Raw genomic sequence first — 16,961 nt, forward strand, 5'->3', positions numbered from 1 at the left:
TTACCACATGGGAAAAGAATGGTGATGTGTGATAATATTTACAACGAGGTTAAAGAATGGCGATGAGTGATAATATTTACCACGTGGGTAAAGAATGGCGATGAGCAATAATATTTACCATGTGGGTAAAGAAAGGCGATGTGTGATATTATTTACCACGTGGGTAAAGAATGGCGCTGAGTGATAACATTTACCACGAGGTTAAAGAATGGCAATGAGTGATAATATAAACCACGAGGGAAAAATGGTGATGTGTGATAATATTTACCAGGTGGGTAAAGAATGGCGATGAGTGATAATATTTACCACGAGGGTATGATAATATTTACCATGTGGGTAAAGAATGGCGATGTGTGATAACATTTACCATGAGGGTAAAGAATGGCGCTGAGTGATAATATTTACCACGTGGGTAAAGAATGGCGATGTGTGATAATATTTACCACGAGGGTAAAGAATGGTGATAAGTGATAATATTTACCACGAGGGTAAAGAATGGCGCTGAGTGATAATATTTACCACGTGGGTAAAGAATGGCGATGAGTGATAATATTTACCTCAAGGGTAAAGAATGGCGATGAGTGATAATATTTACCATGTAGGTAAAGAATGGCAATGAGCGATAATATTTACCACGAGGCTAAAGAATGGCGCTGAGTAATAATATTTACCACGTGGGTAAAGAATGGCGCTGAGTAATAATATTTACCACATGGGAAAAGAATGGCGATGTGTGATAATATTTACCACAAGGGTAAAGAATGGCGATGAGTGATAATATTTACCAGGTGGGTAAAGAATGGCGATGAGCGACAATATTTACCTCGTGGGTAAAGAATGGCGATGTGTGATATTATTTACCACGTGGGTAAAGAATGGCGCTGAGTTATAATATTTACCACGAGGCTAAAGAATGGCAATGAGTGATAATATTTACCACGAGGGTAAAGAATGGCGATGTGTGATAATATTTACCACGTGGGTAAAGAATGGCGATGAGTGATAATATTTACAATGAGGGTAAAGAATGGCGATGAGTGATAATATTTACCATGAGGGTAATGAATAGCGATGAGTGATAATATTTACCACGATGGTAAAGAATGGCGATGAGTGATAATATTTACGACGAGGGTAAAGAATGGCGATGAGTGATAATATTTAACCACAAGGGTAAAGAATGGCGATGAGTGATAATATTTACCACGAAGGTAAAGAATGGCGATGAGTGATAATATTTACCACATGGTTAAAGAATGGCCCTGAGTGATAATATTTACCACGAGGGTAAAGAAAGGCGATGAGTGATAATATTTACCACGTGGGTAAAGATTGGTGATGAGTGATAATATTTACCACGTGGGTAAGCAATGGCGATGGGTGATAATATTTACCACGAGGGTAAAGAATGGCGATGAGAGATAATATTTACCACGAGGGTAAAGAATGGCGATGAGTGATAATATTTACCACGCGGGTAAAGAATGGCGATGAGTGATAATATTTACCATGTGGGTAAAGAATGGCGATGAGTGATAATACTAACCATGTGGGTAAAGAATGGCATTGAGTGATAATATTTACCATGTGGGTAAAGAAAGGTGCTGAGTGATAATACTTACCATGTGGGTAAAGAATGGCGATGAGTGATAATATTTACCTCGAGTGTAAAGAATGGCGATGAGTGATAATATTTACCACGAGGGTAAAGAATGGCGATGAGTGATATTATTTACCACGAGGGTAAAGAATGGCTCTGAGTGAAAATATTTACCACGTGGGTAAAGAATGGCGATGAGTGATAATATTTACCACAAGGGTATAGAATGGCGATGAGTGATAATATTTACCACGTGGGTAAAGAATGGCGATGAGTGATAATAATTACCACGAGGGTATAGAATGGTGATGAGTGATAATATTTACCACGAGTGTAAAGAATGGCGTTGAGTGATAATATTTACCAAGAGGGTAAAGATTGGCGATGAGTGATAATATTTACCACGAGGGTAAAGAATGGCGCTGATTGATAATATTTACCACGTGGGTAAAGAATGGCGATGAGTGATAATATTTACCTCAAGGGTAGAGAATGGCGATGAGTGATAATATTTACCATGTGGGTAAAGAATGTCGATGAGCGATAATATTTACCACGTGGGTAAAGAATGGCGCTGAGTAATAATATTTACCACGTGGGTAAAGAATGGCGCTGAGTAATAATATTTACCACGTGGGTAAAGAATGGCGATGTGTGATAATATTTACCACGTGGGTAAAGAATGGCAATGAGCGATAATATTTACCACGTGGGTAAAGAATGGCGATGTGTGATATTATTTACCACGTGGGTATAGAATGGCGCTGAGTGATAATATTTACCATGAGGGTAAAGAATGGCAATGAGTGATAATATTTACCACGTGGGAAAAGAATGGCGATGTGTGATAATATTTACCACGTGGGTAAAGAATGGCGATGAGTGATAATATTTACCACGAGGGTAAAGAATGGCGAGGAGTGATAATATTTACCACGTGGATAAAGATTGGCGATGAGTGATAATATTTACCACATGGTTAAAAATTGGCGATGAGTGATAATAATTACCACGAGGGTAAAGAATGGCGATGAGTGATAATATTTACCACAAGGGTAAAGAATGGCGATGAGTGATAATATTTACCACAAGGGTAAAGAATGGCGATGAGTGATAATATTTACCATGTGGGTAAAGTATGGCTATGAGCGATAATATTTACCATGTGGGTAAAGAATGGCTATGAGCGATAATATTTACCATGTGGGTAAAGACTGGCGATGAGCGATAATATTTACCAGGTGGGTAAAGAATGGCGCTGAGTAATAATATTTACTACATTGGTAAAGAATGGCACTGAGTAATAATATTTACCACGTGGGTAAAGAATGGCGATGAGTGATAATATTTACCACATGGGTAAAGAATGGCGATGAGTGATAATATTTACCACGAGGGTAAAGAATGGCACTGAGTGACAATATTTACCACGTGGGTAAAGAAATGCGATGAGTGATAATATTTACCACAAGGGTAAAGAATGGCGATGAGTGATAATATTTACCACGAGGGTAAAGACTGGCGATGAGTGATAATATTTACCCCGTGGTTAAAGAATGGCGCTGAGTGATAATATTTACCATGAGGGTAAGGAATGGCGATGAGTGATAATATTTACCACGTGGGTAAAGAATGGTGATGAGTGATAATATTTACCACATGGGTAAAGAATGGCGATGGGTGATAATATTTACCACGTGGGTAAAGAATGGCGATGTGTGATAATATTTACCACGAGGGTAAAGAATGGCGATGAGTGATAATATTTACCATGTGGGTAAAGAATGGCGATGAGCAATAATATTTACCTCGTGGGTAAAGTATGGTGATGTGTGATATTATTTACCACGTGGGTAAAGAATGGCGCTGAGTGATAATATTTACCACGAGGGTAAAGAATGGCAATGAGTGATAATATTTACCATGTGGGTAAAGAATGGCGATGAGTGATAATATTTACGACGTGGGTAAAGAATGGCGATGAGTGATAGTATTTACCACGAGGGTAAAGAATGGCAATGAGTGATAATATTTACCAAGAGGGTAAAGAATGGCGATGAGTGATAATATTGACCACGAGGGTAAAGAATGGCGCTGAGTGATAATATTTACCATTTGGGTAAAGAATTGCGATGAGTGATAATATTTACCACAAGGGTAAAGAATGGCGATGAGTGATAATATTTACCACGAGGGTAAAGAATGGCGATGAGTGATAATATTTACCACGTGTGTAAAGAATGGCGATGAGTGATAATATTTACCATGTGGGTAAAGAATGGCGATGAGTGATAATACTAACCATGTGGGTAAAGAATGGCATTGAGTGATAATATTTACCATGTGGGTAAAGAAAGGTGCTGAGTGATAATACTTACCATGTGGGTAAAGAATGGCAATGAGTGATAATATTTACCTCGAGTGTAAAGAATGGCGATGAGTGATAATATTTACCACGAGGGTAAAGAATGGCGATGAGTGATATTATTTACCACGAGGATAAAGAATGGCTCTGAGTGAAAATATTTACCACGTGGGTAAAGAATGGCGATGAGTGATAATATTTACCACAAGGGTATAGAATGGCGATGAGTGATAATATTTACCACGTGGGTAAAGAATGGCGATGAGTGATAATAATTACCACGAGGGTATAGAATGGTGATGAGTGATAATATTTACCACGAGTGTAAAGAATGGCGTTGAGTGATAATATTTACCAAGAGGGTAAAGATTGGCGATGAGTGATAATATTTACCACGAGGGTAAAGAATGGCGCTGATTGATAATATTTACCACGTGGGTAAAGAATGGCGATGAGTGATAATATTTACCTCAAGGGTAGAGAATGGCGATGAGTGATAATATTTACCATGTGGGTAAAGAATGTCGATGAGCGATAATATTTACCACGTGGGTAAAGAATGGCGCTGAGTAATAATATTTACCACGTGGGTAAAGAATGGCGCTGAGTAATAATATTTACCACGTGGGTAAAGAATGGCGATGTGTGATAATATTTACCACGTGGGTAAAGAATGGCAATGAGCGATAATATTTACCACGTGGGTAAAGAATGGCGATGTGTGATATTATTTACCACGTGGGTATAGAATGGCGCTGAGTGATAATATTTACCACGAGGGTAAAGAATGGCAATGAGTGATAATATTTACCACGTGGGAAAAGAATGGCGATGTGTGATAATATTTACCACGTGGGTAAAGAATGGCGATGAGTGATAATATTTACCATGAGGGTAAAGAATGGCGAGGAGTGATAATATTTACCACGTGGGTAAAGATTGGCGATGAGTGATAATATTTACCACATGGTTAAAAATTGGCGATGAGTGATAATAATTACCACGAGGGTAAAGAATGGCGATGAGTGATAATATTTACCACAAGGGTAAAGAATGGCGATGAGTGATAATATTTACCACAAGGGTAAAGAATGGCGATGAGTGATAATATTTACCATGTGGGTAAAGTATGGCTATGAGCGATAATATTTACCATGTGGGTAAAGAATGGCTATGAGCGATAATATTTACCATGTGGGTAAAGAATGGCGATGAGCGATAATATTTACCACGTGGGTAAAGAATGGCGCTGAGTAATAATATTTACTACATTGGTAAAGAATGGCACTGAGTAATAATATTTACCACGTGGGTAAAGAATGGCGATGAGTGATAATTTTTACCACATGGGTAAAGAATGGCGATGAGTGATAATATTTACCACGAGGGTAAAGAATGGCACTGAGTGACAATATTTACCACGTGGGTAAAGAAATGCGATGAGTGATAATATTTACCACAAGGGTAAAGAATGGCGATGAGTGATAATATTTACCACGAGGGTAAAGACTGGCGATGAGTGATAATATTTACCCCGTGGTTAAAGAATGGCGCTGAGTGATAATATTTACCATGAGGGTAAGGAATGGCGATGAGTGATAATATTTACCACGTGGGTAAAGAATGGTGATGAGTGATAATATTTACCACATGGGTAAAGAATGGCGATGGGTGATAATATTTACCACGTGGGTAAAGAATGGCGATGTGTGATAATATTTACCACGAGGGTAAAGAATGGCGATGAGTGATAATATTTACCACGTGGGTAAAGAATGGCGATGAGCGATAATATTTACCTCGTGGGTAAAGTATGGTGATGTGTGATATTATTTACCACGTGGGTAAAGAATGGCGCTGAGTGATAATATTTACCACGAGGGTAAAGAATGGCAATGAGTGATAATATTTACCATGTGGGTAAAGAATGGCGATGAGTGATAATATTTACGACGTGGGTAAAGAATGGCGATGAGTGATAATACTAACCATGTGGGTAAAGAATGGCATTGAGTGATAATATTTACCATGTGGGTAAAGAAAGGTGCTGAGTGATAATACTTACCATGTGGGTAAAGAATGGCGATGAGTGATAATATTTACCTCGAGTGTAAAGAATGGCGATGAGTGATATTATTTACCACGAGGGTAAAGAATGGCTCTGAGTGAAAATATTTACCACGTGGGTAAAGAATGGCGATGAGTGATAATATTTACCACAAGGGTATAGAATGGCGATGAGTGATAATATTTACCACGTGGGTAAAGAATGGCGATGAGTGATAATAATTACCACGAGGGTATAGAATGGTGATGAGTGATAATATTTACCACGAGTGTAAAGAATGGCGTTGAGTGATAATATTTACCAAGAGGGTAAAGATTGGCGATGAGTGATAATATTTACCATGAGGGTAAAGAATGGCGCTGATTGATAATATTTACCACGTGGGTAAAGAATGGCGATGAGTGATAATATTTACCTCAAGGGTAGAGAATGGCGATGAGTGATAATATTTACCATGTGGGTAAAGAATGTCGATGAGCGATAATATTTACCACGTGGGTAAAGAATGGCGCTGAGTAATAATATTTACCACGTGGGTAAAGAATGGCACTGAGTAATAATATTTACCACGTGGGTAAAGAATGGCGATGTGTGATAATATTTACCACGTGGGTAAAGAATGGCAATGAGCGATAATATTTACCACGTGGGTAAAGAATGGCGATGTGTGATAATATTTACCACAAGGGTATAGAATGGCGATGAGTGATAATATTTACCACGTGGGTAAAGAATGGCGATGAGTGATAATAATTACCACGAGGGTATAGAATGGTGATGAGTGATAATATTTACCACGAGTGTAAAGAATGGCGTTGAGTGATAATATTTACCAAGAGGGTAAAGATTGGCGATGAGTGATAATATTTACCACGAGGGTAAAGAATGGCGCTGATTGATAATATTTACCACGTGGGTAAAGAATGGCGATGAGTGATAATATTTACCTCAAGGGTAGAGAATGGCGATGAGTGATAATATTTACCATGTGGGTAAAGAATGTCGATGAGCGATAATATTTACCACGTGGGTAAAGAATGGCGCTGAGTAATAATATTTACCACGTGGGTAAAGAATGGCGCTGAGTAATAATATTTACCACGTGGGTAAAGAATGGCGATGTGTGATAATATTTACCACGTGGGTAAAGAATGGCAATGAGCGATAATATTTACCACGTGGGTAAAGAATGGCGATGTGTGATATTATTTACCACGTGGGTATAGAATGGCGCTGAGTGATAATATTTACCACGAGGGTAAAGAATGGCAATGAGTGATAATATTTACCACGTGGGAAAAGAATGGCGATGTGTGATAATATTTACCACGTGGGTAAAGAATGGCGATGAGTGATAATATTTACCACGAGGGTAAAGAATGGCGAGGAGTGATAATATTTACCACGTGGGTAAAGATTGGCGATGAGTGATAATATTTACCACATGGTTAAAAATTGGCGATGAGTGATAATAATTACCACGAGGGTAAAGAATGGCGATGAGTGATAATATTTACCACAAGGGTAAAGAATGGCGATGAGTGATAATATTTACCACAAGGGTAAAGAATGGCGATGAGTGATAATATTTACCATGTGGGTAAAGTATGGCTATGAGCGATAATATTTACCATGTGGGTAAAGAATGGCTATGAGCGATAATATTTACCATGTGGGTAAAGAATGGCGATGAGCGATAATATTTACCACGTGGGTAAAGAATGGCGCTGAGTAATAATATTTACTACATTGGTAAAGAATGGCACTGAGTAATAATATTTACCACGTGGGTAAAGAATGGCGATGAGTGATAATTTTTACCACATGGGTAAAGAATGGCGATGAGTGATAATATTTACCACGAGGGTAAAGAATGGCACTGAGTGACAATATTTACCACGTGGGTAAAGAAATGCGATGAGTGATAATATTTACCACAAGGGTAAAGAATGGCGATGAGTGATAATATTTACCACGAGGGTAAAGACTGGCGATGAGTGATAATATTTACCCCGTGGTTAAAGAATGGCGCTGAGTGATAATATTTACCATGAGGGTAAGGAATGGCGATGAGTGATAATATTTACCACGTGGGTAAAGAATGGTGATGAGTGATAATATTTACCACATGGGTAAAGAATGGCGATGGGTGATAATATTTACCACGTGGGTAAAGAATGGCGATGTGTGATAATATTTACCACGAGGGTAAAGAATGGCGATGAGTGATAATATTTACCACGTGGGTAAAGAATGGCGATGAGCGATAATATTTACCTCGTGGGTAAAGTATGGTGATGTGTGATATTATTTACCACGTGGGTAAAGAATGGCGCTGAGTGATAATATTTACCACGAGGGTAAAGAATGGCAATGAGTGATAATATTTACCATGTGGGTAAAGAATGGCGATGAGTGATAATATTTACGACGTGGGTAAAGAATGGCGATGAGTGATAATACTAACCATGTGGGTAAAGAATGGCATTGAGTGATAATATTTACCATGTGGGTAAAGAAAGGTGCTGAGTGATAATACTTACCATGTGGGTAAAGAATGGCGATGAGTGATAATATTTACCTCGAGTGTAAAGAATGGCGATGAGTGATAATATTTACCATGAGGGTAAAGAATGGCGATGAGTGATATTATTTACCACGAGGGTAAAGAATGGCTCTGAGTGAAAATATTTACCACGTGGGTAAAGAATGGCGATGAGTGATAATATTTACCACAAGGGTATAGAATGGCGATGAGTGATAATATTTACCACGTGGGTAAAGAATGGCGATGAGTGATAATAATTACCACGAGGGTATAGAATGGTGATGAGTGATAATATTTACCACGAGTGTAAAGAATGGCGTTGAGTGATAATATTTACCAAGAGGGTAAAGATTGGCGATGAGTGATAATATTTACCACGAGGGTAAAGAATGGCGCTGATTGATAATATTTACCACGTGGGTAAAGAATGGCGATGAGTGATAATATTTACCTCAAGGGTAGAGAATGGCGATGAGTGATAATATTTACCATGTGGGTAAAGAATGTCGATGAGCGATAATATTTACCACGTGGGTAAAGAATGGCGCTGAGTAATAATATTTACCACGTGGGTAAAGAATGGCACTGAGTAATAATATTTACCACGTGGGTAAAGAATGGCAATGTGTGATAATATTTACCACGTGGGTAAAGAATGGCAATGAGCGATAATATTTACCACGTGGGTAAAGAATGGCGATGTGTGATATTATTTACCACGTGGGTATAGAATGGCGCTGAGTGATAATATTTACCACGAGGGTAAAGAATGGCAATGAGTGATAATATTTACCACGTGGGAAAAGAATGGCGATGTGTGATAATATTTACCATGTGGGTAAAGAATGGCGATGAGTGATAATACTAACCATGTGGGTAAAGAATGGCATTGAGTGATAATATTTACCATGTGGGTAAAGAAAGGTGCTGAGTGATAATACTTACCATGTGGGTAAAGAATGGCGATGAGTGATAATATTTACCTCGAGTGTAAAGAATGGCGATGAGTGATAATATTTACCACGAGGGTAAAGAATGGCGATGAGTGATATTATTTACCACGAGGGTAAAGAATGGCTCTGAGTGAAAATATTTACCACGTGGGTAAAGAATGGCGATGAGTGATAATATTTACCACAAGGGTATAGAATGGCGATGAGTGATAATATTTACCACGTGGGTAAAGAATGGCGATGAGTGATAATAATTACCACGAGGGTATAGAATGGTGATGAGTGATAATATTTACCACGAGTGTAAAGAATGGCGTTGAGTGATAATATTTACCAAGAGGGTAAAGATTGGCGATGAGTGATAATATTTACCACGAGGGTAAAGAATGGCGCTGATTGATAATATTTACCACGTGGGTAAAGAATGGCGATGAGTGATAATATTTACCTCAAGGGTAGAGAATGGCGATGAGTGATAATATTTACCATGTGGGTAAAGAATGTCGATGAGCGATAATATTTACCACGTGGGTAAAGAATGGCGCTGAGTAATAATATTTACCACGTGGGTAAAGAATGGCGCTGAGTAATAATATTTACCACGTGGGTAAAGAATGGCGATGTGTGATAATATTTACCACGTGGGTAAAGAATGGCAATGAGCGATAATATTTACCACGTGGGTAAAGAATGGCGATGAGTGATAATATTTACCATGTGGGTAAAGTATGGCTATGAGCGATAATATTTACCATGTGGGTAAAGAATGGCTATGAGCGATAATATTTACCATGTGGGTAAAGAATGGCGATGAGCGATAATATTTACCACGTGGGTAAAGAATGGCGATGAGTGATAATATTTACCATGTGGGTAAAGTATGGCTATGAGCGATAATATTTACCATGTGGGTAAAGAATGGCTATGAGCGATAATATTTACCATGTGGGTAAAGAATGGCGATGAGCGATAATATTTACCACGTGGGTAAAGAATGGCGCTGAGTAATAATATTTACTACATTGGTAAAGAATGGCACTGAGTAATAATATTTACCACGTGGGTAAAGAATGGCGATGAGTGATAATTTTTACCACATGGGTAAAGAATGGCGATGAGTGATAATATTTACCACGAGGGTAAAGAATGGCACTGAGTGACAATATTTACCACGTGGGTAAAGAAATGCGATGAGTGATAATATTTACCACAAGGGTAAAGAATGGCGATGAGTGATAATATTTACCACGAGGGTAAAGACTGGCGATGAGTGATAATATTTACCCCGTGGTTAAAGAATGGCGCTGAGTGATAATATTTACCATGAGGGTAAGGAATGGCGATGAGTGATAATATTTACCACGTGGGTAAAGAATGGTGATGAGTGATAATATTTACCACATGGGTAAAGAATGGCGATGGGTGATAATATTTACCACGTGGGTAAAGAATGGCGATGTGTGATAATATTTACCACGAGGGTAAAGAATGGCGATGAGTGATAATATTTACCACGTGGGTAAAGAATGGCGATGAGCGATAATATTTACCTCGTGGGTAAAGTATGGTGATGTGTGATATTATTTACCACGTGGGTAAAGAATGGCGCTGAGTGATAATATTTACCACGAGGGTAAAGAATGGCAATGAGTGATAATATTTACCATGTGGGTAAAGAATGGCGATGAGTGATAATATTTACGACGTGGGTAAAGAATGGCGATGAGTGATAATACTAACCATGTGGGTAAAGAATGGCATTGAGTGATAATATTTACCATGTGGGTAAAGAAAGGTGCTGAGTGATAATACTTACCATGTGGGTAAAGAATGGCGATGAGTGATAATATTTACCTCGAGTGTAAAGAATGGCGATGAGTGATAATATTTACCATGAGGGTAAAGAATGGCGATGAGTGATATTATTTACCACGAGGGTAAAGAATGGCTCTGAGTGAAAATATTTACCACGTGGGTAAAGAATGGCGATGAGTGATAATATTTACCACAAGGGTATAGAATGGCGATGAGTGATAATATTTACCACGTGGGTAAAGAATGGCGATGAGTGATAATAATTACCACGAGGGTATAGAATGGTGATGAGTGATAATATTTACCACGAGTGTAAAGAATGGCGTTGAGTGATAATATTTACCAAGAGGGTAAAGATTGGCGATGAGTGATAATATTTACCACGAGGGTAAAGAATGGCGCTGATTGATAATATTTACCACGTGGGTAAAGAATGGCGATGAGTGATAATATTTACCTCAAGGGTAGAGAATGGCGATGAGTGATAATATTTACCATGTGGGTAAAGAATGTCGATGAGCGATAATATTTACCACGTGGGTAAAGAATGGCGCTGAGTAATAATATTTACCACGTGGGTAAAGAATGGCACTGAGTAATAATATTTACCACGTGGGTAAAGAATGGCGATGTGTGATAATATTTACCACGTGGGTAAAGAATGGCAATGAGCGATAATATTTACCACGTGGGTAAAGAATGGCGATGTGTGATATTATTTACCACGTGGGTATAGAATGGCGCTGAGTGATAATATTTACCACGAGGGTAAAGAATGGCAATGAGTGATAATATTTACCACGTGGGAAAAGAATGGCGATGTGTGATAATATTTACCATGTGGGTAAAGAATGGCGATGAGTGATAATACTAACCATGTGGGTAAAGAATGGCATTGAGTGATAATATTTACCATGTGGGTAAAGAAAGGTGCTGAGTGATAATACTTACCATGTGGGTAAAGAATGGCGATGAGTGATAATATTTACCTCGAGTGTAAAGAATGGCGATGAGTGATAATATTTATCACGAGGGTAAAGAATGGCGATGAGTGATATTATTTACCACGAGGGTAAAGAATGGCTCTGAGTGAAAATATTTACCACGTGGGTAAAGAATGGCGATGAGTGATAATATTTACCACAAGGGTATAGAATGGCGATGAGTGATAATATTTACCACGTGGGTAAAGAATGGCGATGAGTGATAATAATTACCACGAGGGTATAGAATGGTGATGAGTGATAATATTTACCACGAGTGTAAAGAATGGCGTTGAGTGATAATATTTACCAAGAGGGTAAAGATTGGCGATGAGTGATAATATTTACCACGAGGGTAAAGAATGGCGCTGATTGATAATATTTACCATGTGGGTAAAGAATGGCGATGAGTGATAATATTTACCTCAAGGGTAGAGAATGGCGATGAGTGATAATATTTACCATGTGGGTAAAGAATGTCGATGAGCGATAATATTTACCACGTGGGTAAAGAATGGCGCTGAGTAATAATATTTACCACGTGGGTAAAGAATGGCGCTGAGTAATAATATTTACCACGTGGGTAAAGAATGGCGATGTGTGATAATATTTACCACGTGGGTAAAGAATGGCAATGAGCGATAATATTTACCACGTGGGTAAAGAATGGCGATGTGTGATATTATTTACCACGTGGGTATAGAATGGCGCTGAGTGATAATATTTACCACGAGGGTAAAGAATGGCAATGAGTGATAACATTTACCACGTGGGAAAAGAATGGCGATGTGTGATAATATTTACCACGTGGGTAAAGAATGGCGATGAGTGATAATATTTACCACGAGGGTAAAGAATGGCGAGGAGTGATAATATTTACCACGTGGGTAAAGATTGGCGATGAGTGATAATATTTACCACATGGTTAAAAATTGGCGATGAGTGATAATAATTACCACGAGGGTAAAGAATGGCGATGAGTGATAATATTTACCACAAGGGTAAAGAATGGCGATGAGTGATAATATTTACCACAAGGGTAAAGAATGGCGATGAGTGATAATATTTACCATGTGGGTAAAGTATGGCTATGAGCGATAATATTTACCATGTGGGTAAAGAATGGCTATGAGCGATAATATTTACCATGTGGGTAAAGAATGGCGATGAGCGATAATATTTACCACGTGGGTAAAGAATGGCGCTGAGTAATAATATTTACTACATTGGTAAAGAATGGCACTGAGTAATAATATTTACCACGTGGGTAAAGAATGGCGATGAGTGATAATATTTACCACATGGGTAAAGAATGGCGATGAGTGATAATATTTACCACGAGGGTAAAGAATGGCACTGAGTGACAATATTTACCACGTGGGTAAAGAAATGCGATGAGTGATAATATTTACCACAAGGGTAAAGAATGGCGATGAGTGATAATATTTACCATGAGGGTAAAGACTGGCGATGAGTGATAATATTTACCCCGTGGTTAAAGAATGGCGCTGAGTGATAATATTTACCATGAGGGTAAGGAATGGCGATGAGTGATAATATTTACCACGTGGGTAAAGAATGGTGATGAGTGATAATATTTACCACATGGGTAAAGAATGGCGATGGGTGATAATATTTACCACGTGGGTAAAGAATGGCGATGTGTGATAATATTTACCACGAGGGTAAAGAATGGCGATGAGTGATAATATTTACCACGTGGGTAAAGAATGGCGATGAGCGATAATATTTACCTCGTGGGTAAAGTATGGTGATGTGTGATATTATTTACCACGTGGGTAAAGAATGGCGCTGAGTGATAATATTTACCACGAGGGTAAAGAATGGCAATGAGTGATAATATTTACCATGTGGGTAAAGAATGGCGATGAGTGATAATATTTACGACGTGGGTAAAGAATGGCGATGAGTGATAATACTAACCATGTGGGTAAAGAATGGCATTGAGTGATAATATTTACCATGTGGGTAAAGAAAGGTGCTGAGTGATAATACTTACCATGTGGGTAAAGAATGGCGATGAGTGATAATATTTACCTCGAGTGTAAAGAATGGCGATGAGTGATAATATTTACCATGAGGGTAAAGAATGGTGATGAGTGATATTATTTACCACGAGGGTAAAGAATGGCTCTGAGTGAAAATATTTACCACGTGGGTAAAGAATGGCGATGAGTGATAATATTTACCACAAGGGTATAGAATGGCGATGAGTGATAATATTTACCACGTGGGTAAAGAATGGCGATGAGTGATAATAATTACCACGAGGGTATAGAATGGTGATGAGTGATAATATTTACCACGAGTGTAAAGAATGGCGTTGAGTGATAATATTTACCAAGAGGGTAAAGATTGGCGATGAGTGATAATATTTACCACGAGGGTAAAGAATGGCGCTGATTGATAATATTTACCACGTGGGTAAAGAATGGCGATGAGTGATAATATTTACCTCAAGGGTAGAGAATGGCGATGAGTGATAATATTTACCATGTGGGTAAAGAATGTCGATGAGCGATAATATTTACCACGTGGGTAAAGAATGGCGCTGAGTAATAATATTTACCACGTGGGTAAAGAATGGCACTGAGTAATAATATTTACCACGTGGGTAAAGAATGGCGATGTGTGATAATATTTACCACGTGGGTAAAGAATGGCAATGAGCGATAATATTTACCACGTGGGTAAAGAATGGCGATGTGTGATATTATTTACCACGTGGGTATAGAATGGCGCTGAGTGATAATATTTACCACGAGGGTAAAGAATGGCAATGAGTGATAATATTTACCACGTGGGAAAAGAATGGCGATGTGTGATAATATTTACCACGTGGGTAAAGAATGGCGATGAGTGATAATATTTACCACGAGGGTAAAGAATGGCGAGGAGTGATAATATTTACCACGTGGGTAAAGATTGGCGATGAGTGATAATATTTACCACATGGTTAAAAATTGGCGATGAGTGATAATAATTACCACGAGGGTAAAGAATGGCGATGAGTGATAATATTTACCACAAGGGTAAAGAATGGCGATGAGTGATAATATTTACCACAAGGGTAAAGAATGGCGATGAGTGATAATATTTACCATGTGGGTAAAGTATGGCTATGAGCGATAATATTTACCACGTGGGTAAAGAATGGCTATGAGCGATAATATTTACCATGTGGGTAAAGAATGGCGATGAGCGATAATATTTACCACGTGGGTAAAGAATGGCGCTGAGTAATAATATTTACTACATTGGTAAAGAATGGCACTGAGTAATAATATTTACCACGTGGGTAAAGAATGGCGATGAGTGATAATATTTACCACATGGGTAAAGAATGGCGATGAGTGATAATATTTACCACGAGGGTAAAGAATGGCACTGAGTGACAATATTTACCACGTGGGTAAAGAAATGCGATGAGTGATAATATTTACCACAAGGGTAAAGACTGGCGATGAGTGATAATATTTACCCCGTGGTTAAAGAATGGCGCTGAGTGATAATATTTACCATGAGGGTAAGGAATGGCGATGAGTGATAATATTTACCACGTGGGTAAAGAATGGTGATGAGTGATAATATTTACCACATGGGTAAAGAATGGCGATGGGTGATAATATTTACCACGTGGGTAAAGAATGGCGATGTGTGATAATATTTACCACGAGGGTAAAGAATGGCGATGAGTGATAATATTTACCACGTGGGTAAAGAATGGCGATGAGCGATAATATTTACCTCGTGGGTAAAGTATGGTGATGTGTGATATTATTTACCACGTGGGTAAAGAATGGCGCTGAGTGATAATATTTACCACGAGGGTAAAGAATGGCAATGAGTGATAATATTTACCATGTGGGTAAAGAATGGCGATGAGTGATAATATTTACGACGTGGGTAAAGAATGGCGATGAGTGATAGTATTTACCACGAGGGTAAAGAATGGCAATGAGTGATAATATTTACCAAGAGGGTAAAGAATGGCGATGAGTGATAATATTGACCACGAGGGTAAAGAATGGCGCTGAGTGATAATATTTACCATGTGGGTAAAGAATTGCGATGAGTGATAATATTTACCACAAGGGTAAAGAATGGCGATGAGTGATAATATTTACCACGAGGGTAAAGAATGGCGATGAGTGATAATATTTACCACGTGTGTAAAGAATGGCGATGAGTGATAATATTTACCATGTGGGTAAAGAATGGCGATGAGTGATAATACTAACCATGTGGGTAAAGAATGGCATTGAGTGATAATATTTACCATGTGGGTAAAGAAAGGTGCTGAGTGATAATACTTACCATGTGGGTAAAGAATGGCGATGAGTGATAATATTTACCTCGAGTGTAAAGAATGGCGATGAGTGATAATATTTACCACGAGGGTAAAGAATGGCGATGAGTGATATTATTTACCACGAGGGTAAAGAATGGCTCTGAGTGAAAATATTTACCACGTGGGTAAAGAATGGCGATGAGTGATAATATTTACCACAAGGGTATAGAATGGCGATGAGTGATAATATTTACCACGTGGGTAAAGAATGGCGATGAGTGATAATAATTACCACGAGGGTATAGAATGGTGATGAG

This window comes from Taudactylus pleione, unplaced genomic scaffold (assembly GCF_031769625.1).
Source record: "Taudactylus pleione unplaced genomic scaffold, aTauple2 ptg000843l, whole genome shotgun sequence".
Classification (NCBI taxonomy): domain Eukaryota; kingdom Metazoa; phylum Chordata; class Amphibia; order Anura; family Myobatrachidae; genus Taudactylus; species Taudactylus pleione.